The following is a 10,289-nucleotide window of genomic DNA, read 5'->3' on the forward strand; positions in this document are numbered from 1 at the left end:
GGGACTGTCCCTGGCAAAGAGGCAGCGGCAGAAGGTTGCGTCCACTGGTCTCACCGTTTGATAACTGTGGGCCTACTGAGGCATTATGGTTGCCAACTCTAGGTTGGGAAAGTCCTGGAGACTTGGGGATGGAGCTTGGGGAGGGACCTCTCTCCTCCATTTCATTCCTTGTGACAACCCTGTGAGGTAGGTTTGGCTGCGTGAGAGAGTGACCGGCCCGGGGTCACCCAGCACGTTTCCGTGGCAGAGTGGGGGACTCGAACCCGCATCTCCCAGATCCTAGTCAGACACTATAGCCATAGCAGCGTGGGGATTTGAGCCTGCGTCTCCCAGATCCGAGTCAGACACTATAACCATGGTCGGGTGGGGATTCGAACCTGTGTCTCCCAGATCCTAGTCGGACAGTGTAATTGTGGCAGAGTGGGGATTCGAACCTGGGTCTCCCAGATCCTAGTCGGACACTGTAACCTGAGGCTGCAGCTATGCATGACCACCTCCTTTGGGGGCAGAGGTACATCTGTTTCACAGCACCCTATCACAAGAACATAAGGAAAGCCCTGCTGGATCAGACCCAGGTCCATTAAGTCCAGCCGTCCGTTCACACAGTGGCCAACCAGGGGCCTCCAGGAAGCCCACAAGCAAGATGAATGCAGCAGCACCATCCTGCCTGTCTTCCCCAGCACCTATAATAGGCCTGCTCCTCTGATCCTGGAGAGAAGAGGTATGCATCATGACTAATATCCATTTTTACTAGCAGCCACGAATAGCCGTCTCCTCCATGAACATGCCCATTCCCCTCTTCAAGCCTTCCAAGTTGGCCGCCATCACCACATCCTGGGGCAGGGAGTCCCACCGTTTAACTATCAAAGGGACACATTTGTGAATGGCTTCTTGAAAGCAACTGAGCCTGCCGTAAGGTCTCATGGATGCCTGCCTTTGGCCGACCCCAGCACGGAGGCTTACTGGTTCAATGTAGAAGTCTGGAGGAACGGCATAGTTCAAATATTTTCAAGCCACTGAACTGGATTTTCCCGGTGACGGCCGCCCGAGAGCAGCCGCAGTGACCCTGGAGTGAATGAGCCTTAGGGGTAGGATGTGGGGGAAAAACCGACCCTGAATGAGCCTTAGGGGTAGGATGTGGGGGAAAAACCGGGTGGCGAAATCAAACTTGTGATTCAGCAAAACATCTCTCCCACCCGAAAAGATCTGTTTTCAGGAAACTCGAGAGCTGCTTAGCCCTCAACATTTTTGAAGTGTGAACGGGGCACGGAAGACGGGAATCCCCTGCATCCAAAATGGAAGGACCCCCAACCCCCAATAGAGAACGGCACAAGAAATCATTAAAGCGGAGCACCGCCTCTCAAGTTGAGGGGGGGGGGGTGAGAATTATCTGAGATTAGAGGTGCCAGCCTCCAGGTTAGGGTTGCCAACCTCCAGGTGGTGTTAGTCAAAAAGAGCAATCGCTATGGCTATTTAACAAAAACCATTGAGACCAAATTGCACAAAATAAAATTCTTATTAGTGCTTTGTTTCTGCACGAAATAATATTTTTCCAAACTTGGATATTGTTACAATAATAAATGAAATCAAAACGTAACATAAATGTCAGTTGATATCAAGACAGGCTTCCGGTAACTGTCCTGTTTCATATAAATATTTTCATCAGTTGGTAAGTATTCAGTTGGTAAGTATAAGTTCATATAATTATTTAATCCTCTTCTTTAAATAATTATATGAACTTATACTTACCAACTGAATACTTACCAACTGATGAAAATATTTATATGAAACAGGACAGTTACCGGAAGCCTGTCTTGATATCAACTGACATTTATGTTATGTTTTGATTTCATTTATTATTGTAACAATATCCAAGTTTGGAAAAATATTATTTCGTGCAGAAACAAAGCACTAATAAGAATTTTATTTTGTGCAATTTGGTCTCAATGGTTTTTGTAAATAGCCATAGTGACTGCTCTTTTTGACTAACTTCAGCTGTGCAATCCAAGTTTTTTTATAAATTGTAACCTCCAGGTGGTGGCTGGAGATCTCCCGCGATTACAACTGAGCTCCAGGCGACAGAGATCAGTTCCCCTGGAGAAAAGGGCTGTTTTGGAAGGGGGACTCTATGGCATTATACCCTACTGAGGTCCCTCCCCTTTCCCAACCCTGCCAACTCCACCCTCAACATCTTCAAGTATTTCCCAATCCAAAGTAGGGTTGCCAACCTCCAGGTGGTGGCTGGAGATCTCCTGCTATTACAACTGAGCTCCAGGCAACAGAGGGCAGTTCCCCTGGAGAAAAGGGCCGCTCGATCGCCACTTTGGGGCCAGGAAGCAATTTCCCTCCAGGCCAGATTGGCCAGGGATCCTGGAGGATTTTTTTCCGGCCATCTTCTGAGCACGGCGTAGGGGTCACTGGGGGTGTGTGGGAGGAGGCAGTTGTGAATTCCCTGCATTGTGCAGGGGGTTGGGCTAGATGACCCTGGTGGTCCCTTCCAACTCTATGATTCTAAGATCAGTTGTAATTCTGGGAGAGCTCCAGGCCTCACACAGAGGTTGCCAACCTTATCTGGATGCCTTTCTCAGAGTCCAAATTGCTGCCAGGTATGTACAGTGTCTCCAGGCTCAAAACGGTTGACTTTGAGGGGTAAAAGGTGTACATCTCTTGCAGTGTCTTTTCTCCTTCTTCCAAAACCTCCTTCTCATTTCTGACAAAGGGAATGGCCCGACTTGCAGTTGCCCGTGCCGAAGAACGGAGATTAAGCAGACTGGCATCGAACGTGTTGCAGGGATTTCTGAAGGCCTCTTTATGCAAGATGGCAGGCAGAAGGTCTCAGGTTCAATCCCCGGCATCTCCAGTTAAAGGGACTAGGCAAGTAGGCGATGTGAAAGACCTCTGCCTGAGACCCTGGAGAGCCGCTGCCGGTCTGAGTAGACAATACTTACTTTGATGGACCACGGGTCTGATTCAGTAGAAGGCAGCTTCATGATTTCATGATTGGTTTAACATTTTGGGGAGGGGCCGTGGCTCAGTGGTAGAGCCTCTGCCTGGCATGCAGAAGGTCCCAGGTTCAATCCTCAGGATCTCCAGTTAAAGGGACACTAGGCAAGTAGGTGAGGTGAAAGACCTCCTCCTGAGACCCTGGAGAGCCATGGAGAGGGGCCGTGGCTCAGTGGTGGAGCAGCTGCTTGGCATGCAGAAGGTCCCCAGGATCTCCAGTTAAAGGGACACTAGGCAAGTAGGGGATGTGAAAGACCTCCTCCTGAGACCCTGGAGAGCCATGGAGAGGGGCCGTGGCTCAGTGGTGGAGCAGCTGCTTGTCATGCAGAAGGTCCCCAGGATCTCCAGTTAAAGGGACACTAGGCAAGTAGGTGATGTGAAAGACCTCCTCCTGAGACCCTGGAGAGCCATGGAGAGGGGCTGTGGTTCAGAGGTGGAGCAGCTGCTTGTCATGCAGAAGGTCCTCAGGATCTCCAGTTAAAGGGACACTAGGCAAGTAGGTGATGTGAAAGACCTCTGCCTGAGACCCTGGAGAGCCATGGAGAGGGGCCGTGGCTCAGTGGTGGAGCAGCTGCTTGGCATGCAGAAGGTCCCAGTTTCAATCCCAGCATCTCCAGTTAAAGGGACTAGGCAAGTAGGGGATGTGAAAGACCTCCTCCTGAGACCCCGGAGAGCCATGGAGAGGGGCTGTGGCTCAGTTGTGGAGCAGCTGCTTGGCATGCAGAAGGTCCCAGGTTCAATCCCCGGCATCTCCAGTTTAAAGGACCAGGCAAGTAGGCGATGTGAAAGAGACCCTGCCTGAGACCCTGGAAAGCCACTGCCGGTCTGAGTAAATACTGATTTTGAAGGGCCAAGGGTCTGATTCAGTAGAAGGCAGCTTCATGTGTGTCCAACAGCCTCCGTTTGCTACTGCTGCCTTGGTTGGGTGGTACTTGATATCAGCCGGGAGGCATTTTAGCCAGGCGAATGTGCTGAGGATGCATTCTCTTATAATTTCAGGGCGTGCGCAGGGCAGCTGGAATCGCAAACCCGGAGCAGCAGCTGTGAGATACACATCTGCCTTATCACGCCCTCCCTCCGATGAGGGGTGTGGCGGAATTGGGACGGCAAGAGAGGAACGGGGGCCGACTCCAGCTTGGGGGAAGCTTTGGGGTTGATGCCTGGGGAGGGCGGAGTTTGTGGAGCGCCGGGAGCTCAGCGGGTGTGTGAGGTCACTCTAGGACTTCTGTTTCTCCTGGACTCTATGGTGCTCTGTAGTGTCCGTGCTCCAAACAGGCCACTTAGGGCTTGCTGGTCTCTGCGATTCTTGCAAATGATGCTGAGCTGGGTGATCCAGGAAGTTTCCCTCGTGGCTGAGGGGGTGACCGTAGGGTTGCCAACCTCCAGGTACTGCAGGAATCTTAGGCTATAATTAATACGACACAAATGAGTGAAACATCAAAATGTAATCAATGCATACAATAGTGGAAAAGGACAAACATACAACTATATACAATAGTATTTCAATAATCCACAAAGGTAAGTATAAATATATTTTCTTCAATAGTCCATAAGGGTACATAGATCCAAGAAGATTCCAATAGTTGGTCACAAGAACTCAGCAAATGTGTAAAAGACTATTATGAAAGGAAGACGATCGTTTCATTCTTCATCCGTTCCATTCAATTCATGCAGTTCAAAAGGTATACACAAAATTCAAAAATTCATTTCTTCCCCTTAGGGATAAATCTTATAACTATATCCATTGGCAATTGCAATAGTCCATATGGCTTAAAATCTATAGAGGATATAGTTAGAATAAACAGAAGTCATTGCAAATGTAACCGTTCCACAAGGGATACACGTGTATGTTTGTCCTTTCCCACTATTGTATGCATTGATTACATTTTGATGTTTCACTCATTTGGGTCGTATTATAGCCTAAGATTCCTGCACTACTTTCCTTATCTTCGATATTAGTGCAGAGGTGTTGATTTTGGTTTGCTCAACCTCCAGGTACTAGCTGGAGATCTCCTGCTATTACAACTGATCTCCAGCCGATAGAGATCAGTTCCCCTGGAGCAAAACTACTACTACTACCACTACTACTTCTCCTTCTTCTCCTTCTCCTCCTCCTCCTCCTCTTCACCACAACCCTGCGAGGTAGGAGAAGCTGAGAGTGTTTGACTGGCCCAAGATCACCCAGCACAGGGTTTGCTGTCCGTGGTCAGGAACTGGGGATGTGAAGAGGGATAGCCTCTGCCCCTGAGTTTTATCAGTTGGGCAGTGCTACCTCTGGCTGGAATCCCTCTCCTATATGGTGTTGCCGTCCAGGTGTGGCACCTTTGGGTGCTGCCAGAAGTCACTGCCTTGAATACCCTGCTCTGGATGGGAGTCATCTGTTCTTAGACAAGTTGTGGGCCAGGGTGTTGTGTTGGATCTTTGGTTGAGTTTGAGAAGCAGGCAGTTGAAGAAAGTGCTTTTAATTTGCTCCGTCTAGCATGGAGGCAATTCTTCCTCGTCATGCTGTGCTGCCGGTACCTCCAGGCCAGACTAATGCCGTGCGCTGCATGTGGGGCTGCCCTTGAAGATGACTGCAAAAATCCCCTGGCACAACCTGGACCACTTCTGATGCCTCAGCCTTTCTGCCCCGTTGTTGGACCTCCAGAACTGGTGGGCCACTGAGACAGGATGCTGGACTAGATGGACCCCCCACTGGTCTGATCCAGCAGGGCTCTTCTGAAGTTTTTCTCAGGGGAAGGCCTCAGCTTCTATGCCAGTGATGGCGAACCTTTTAGAGACCGAGTGCCCAAACTGCAACCCAAAACCCACTTATTTATCGCAAAGTGCCAACACGGCAATTTAACCTGAATACTGAGGTTTCCTCCCAGCTGGGCGGCGGGGAGTCCAGGGAAGGGGAGGCAGTGGGTTACTCCCAGCTGGGCGGCGGGGAGTCCAGGGAAGGGGGGGCGCTTTGAACTGCTCCGCGTTGCCTGCAGGCAGTCCAGGGAAGGCAGACGCAATGGCTGCACGTGCCCATAGAGAGGGCTCGGCGTGCCAAGTCCGGCACGCGTGCCATAGGTTCGCCAACACAGTTCTATGCCCTGGTTGTTGGCCCCCCAGAGGAACTGCTTGGCCACCGTGTGAGACAGGATGCCGGACTGGGTGGAATCTCCCTGGTCTGGTCCAGCAGGGCTCTTCTTATGTTTCCATGAAGGCCGGTGATGGTCCTCCAGAGGAACAGGTTGGCCCCTGTGTGAGACGGGATGCCGGACTAGATGGACCCTCACTGGCCTGATCCAGCAGGGCTCTTGCTATTTTTCTAACGCCCTTCTGTCTTCAGGACAGCCTTTGCTCTCCGTGCCCTTTCGTAGGATGGCTACAAACCGGCGGCGCCTGCCCCGCCGAGTGGCCTGCCTGACGTTGCAAGCAGGACTATTCCCAAATTGTGCAAAGCAAGCTTGTTTGCAAGGGCTCGGGACTAGCAATTATGTGCGTTTTGGGGTGCTGGTGCTGGATTCTCTGTGCTTTTTTTTTAATGGCTCTAATTGTGGGAAGATAAGCTTCTTGGCAGCTGTTTGCAAATGAAGGCGGGCAGGTTTTGGGCTTGGTATGCTGGCGAGATAAGAGCTGCTCGGCTGATTCGCATCTGTCCTCTCCCTGCCAGCGCTGGACTGGGCCCACAGGCCTAGAGAGCCTGCTAAAAGCCAGCGTGGCGTAGTGGTTAAGATCGGCAGAATCTAATCTGGAGAACCGGGTTCGAATCCCCACGGCTCTACATGAGCAGAGGACTCTAATCTGAAGAACTGGGTTCGATCCCCCACTCCTCCAGATGAGCGGTGGACTCTAAACTGGAGAACCGGGTTCGATTCCCCACTCCTCCACATGAGCGGCAGCCTCTAATCTGGAGAACTGGGTTCGATCCCCCGCTCCTCCAGATGAGCGGTGGACTCTAAACTGGAGAACCGGGTTCGATTCCCCACTCCTCCACATGAGCGGCAGCCTCTAATCTGGAGAACTGGGTTCGATCCCCCACTCCTCCAGATGAGTGGTGGACTCTAAACTGGAGAACCGGGTTCGATTCCCCACTCCTCCACATGAGCGGCAGCCTCTAATCTGGAGAACTGGGTTCGATTCCTCGCTCCTCCACATGAAACCTGCTGGGTGACCTTGGGCTTGTCGCAATTCTCTCCGAACTCTCACCTCCACCTGCCTCACAAGGTGTCTGATGTGGGGAGGGGAAGGGAAGGTGAATGTAAGCCAGTTAGCAACTCCTTAGGGTAGAGACAATTGGGGTATAAAAACCAACTCTTCTTTTTCTAAAAGTGGAGTGGAATTAAAAAAGAAGAAATGTTGAAAGCTACAGCCAGGGTAGAGTGGGGTCAGGAAAGAGAAAAAAATAAAAATATGGCAACCTCCACTCCTTGGGAGTAAATTTGCTCCCAAGGTTCTGCTAAATGAACCATGCAATGGTTGCCAACCTCCAGGTGGGGCCTGGAGATCTCCCAGAATTGCAACTGGTTTCCAGACAACAGAAATCAGTTCCCTGGGAGAAAATTGCAACTTTGCTGGGTGGACTCTATAGCATTATAACCTGCAAGGGCTCTCCTGTCCACGTAGGATCTCCAGGTGGTGGGTGGAGATCTCCCGGAATTAGAACTGGTCTCCAGGTGGCAGAGATCAGTTCCCCAGGAGAAAATGGTTGCTTTGGAAGTTGGTCCCTATGACATTATAGTCTGCTGAGGTCCGTCCCCTCCTCAAACCCCACCCTCCCCAGGCTCCGCCCCCAAATCTCCAGGGATTTCCCAACCCAGAGCTGACAACCAACGGGTTGAAATTAAATCAAAAGAGTTTCCGTCTAGACATTAGGAAGAATTTTCTAACAGTTAGAGCGGTTCCTCAGTGGAACAGGCTTCCTCAGGAGGAGGTGAGTGCTCCTTCCCTGGAGGTTTTGAAGCAGAGGCTAGATGGCCATCTGTCAGCAAGGCTGATTCTGTGACCTTAGGCAGATGATGAGAGGGAGGGCATCTTGACCATCTTCTGGTCACTAGGGGTGTGGATGGGGGAGGTAGTTGTGAATTTCCTGCATTGTGCAGGGGGTTGGACCCTGGTGGTCCCTTCCAACACTATGATTCTATGATTCTAACCCTACGTGTAACTTCCACACTGGTTGGTTTTAGGGGGGCTGTCGATAAGCACCATTGGAAGGACCCAGAGGGTAATTTAAACTTCCCAGCTCAGGCCCACTTTTCTTCTTCTTCATATCCTCAGCTATAAACTTCTTCATATCCTCAGCTATAAACATCTGCCTAGTCGGGACCCACTCTGCGCATGTGACGAAGTGGACCCAAGTCTACAACAACTTGGAAAAACTTATCGATCTTTCGAGTGTCACAAGACTTGCAGGGGAAGTGGGTTTTTTGGGGGGTTTTTTGGTCTCGGGAGACTGACACAGCAACCCACTCTGGAATGCCAGGCGCTTCCTACGGCGTTTTTTAATTTCTAGCCCTATGCAAGCGAGTTTGTGTAGAAGTCAAGGAGGCGAGACGGCCATCTGTCGGCAAGGCTGCTTCTGTGAACTTGGGCAGATCGTGAGAGGGAGGGCAGGAAGGGTTGCGTCAGTGCTTGGCTCTCGTGGCCCTTTCTTGCATGCCCAGGGTAATGCTGATCGCCCCTTTGGGGTCAGGAAGCAATTTTCCTCCAGGCCAGGTTGGCCAGGGATCCTGGAGGGTTTATGCCCCATCTTCTGGGCATGGTGTAGGGGTCACTGGAGGTGTGTGTGTGTGTGTGGGGAGGTAGTTGTGAATTCCCTGTGTTGTGCAGGGAGTTGGACTAGATGACCCTGGTGGTCCCTTCCAATTCTATGAGGCATCCCATGAGAAGGCATCCGGCCAGGTCAGAAAGAGAGGAGCAATCCTCTGCAGCTTTAACCCACCAACCTTAAGTCCGTTGAAACCCCCGGGCTTTGGAGTGCAGTAACTCTGTGTAGGCTTGCATGGAAATGCTTTCTCCGACATGCCGCTTTTCATCCACGGCTCAGCAAGTGTTTGTTTGTTTGTTTGTTTATTGTTTGTTTGTTTATTTGTTACGGCCAATGGCCAACATAAAATTACAAAACAGTACAGGTATATATATACACCGATAACTGAAGTGATAGAAAGTTGAATAAAGTATCCTAAAATGGACAAGTTAAAATACATTCGTCAGCAAATTAAAATACAAAAGAAAAAAGAGAAAAAAATACATTATACCGTGCTTCAGCCATCACTCATCACCTGGTGCATCGCAAAAAGTATAACCCTTTTTATTTTGAGCTTTCCTTTTAGTAACGGCCTTCCAACAAAATTTAGCTACATCGTAAGATATAGCGGGATTTTTTTATCCTCGAGCAGAAATTGAATTATTGAACTCTCTTTGGTTATAGATTGATGCAGAAGGCCAAACTGTAACCAGGGGCCGACTATAGTTCTTCTAAATTCCAGGTAAAATTCACAGTGTAATAAAATGTGTGCCAGGGATTCTTCCTCTCCCGCTGTACAGAAACATTTTCTCAGCTCTCTAGGTTGATTTAGAAATCTACCTAGGAGAACAGCCGAGGGGAGGGCATCAAATCGTGCTCTGGAGAATGACCATCTCAGTTGAGTTGATATAATGTTAAAGAGATATGGGGCCATGGCTTTGCCACCACACAATAATAAATCCCTATACACCCCAGAAAGTTGAGCAATCTCCGATTGCAACTCCATATCACTCAGGCATGATAGCTTTTGCTCTGTCCAACCCTAGATCCAAGGTTTTTTTTAAAAAAATATAGAAATACGAAATCTGTCCCTTGCAGCCTGAAGCAATGTGATTCTAGCAAAACCACACCACTCTTTTCTGTTGAAAGTGAAGATGAGCTTGTAGTAGATTTAAGGCTACTCGGAGATCATTTATGTAGGGACAGTGCCCCCTGCTGTTTTCAGAGGTGCATTACCACTGTGAAAGTGTCCTGTGCTGTCTGGGGTTGTTGTTGGGGGGTGGGGCAAGAGACTGTCAGGCCCCCATTAAATTCCCCCACCCATCTCTGTTCCTTTCCTCCTCTTGACGTAAAGAGGAGGTGACATTTGTCGACGCCAACTAGAGAATTGCAACCGATTTAGGATACCTGGCCACTTCGGCCCCCCCCGTCTGCAACGTCCTTAAAATGAGGTACATGATTTTCTTTCTTCCCATCGTATCTGAAGAAGTGACCACTGACTCACACCCGCTCGCACTGGCATCGATGTTGTTAGTCTTTAAGGCGCTGCTGGACTTCTTTTGCTACC

The sequence above is a fragment of the Euleptes europaea genome, chromosome 21 (assembly GCF_029931775.1).
Source record: "Euleptes europaea isolate rEulEur1 chromosome 21, rEulEur1.hap1, whole genome shotgun sequence".
NCBI lineage: Eukaryota > Metazoa > Chordata > Lepidosauria > Squamata > Sphaerodactylidae > Euleptes > Euleptes europaea.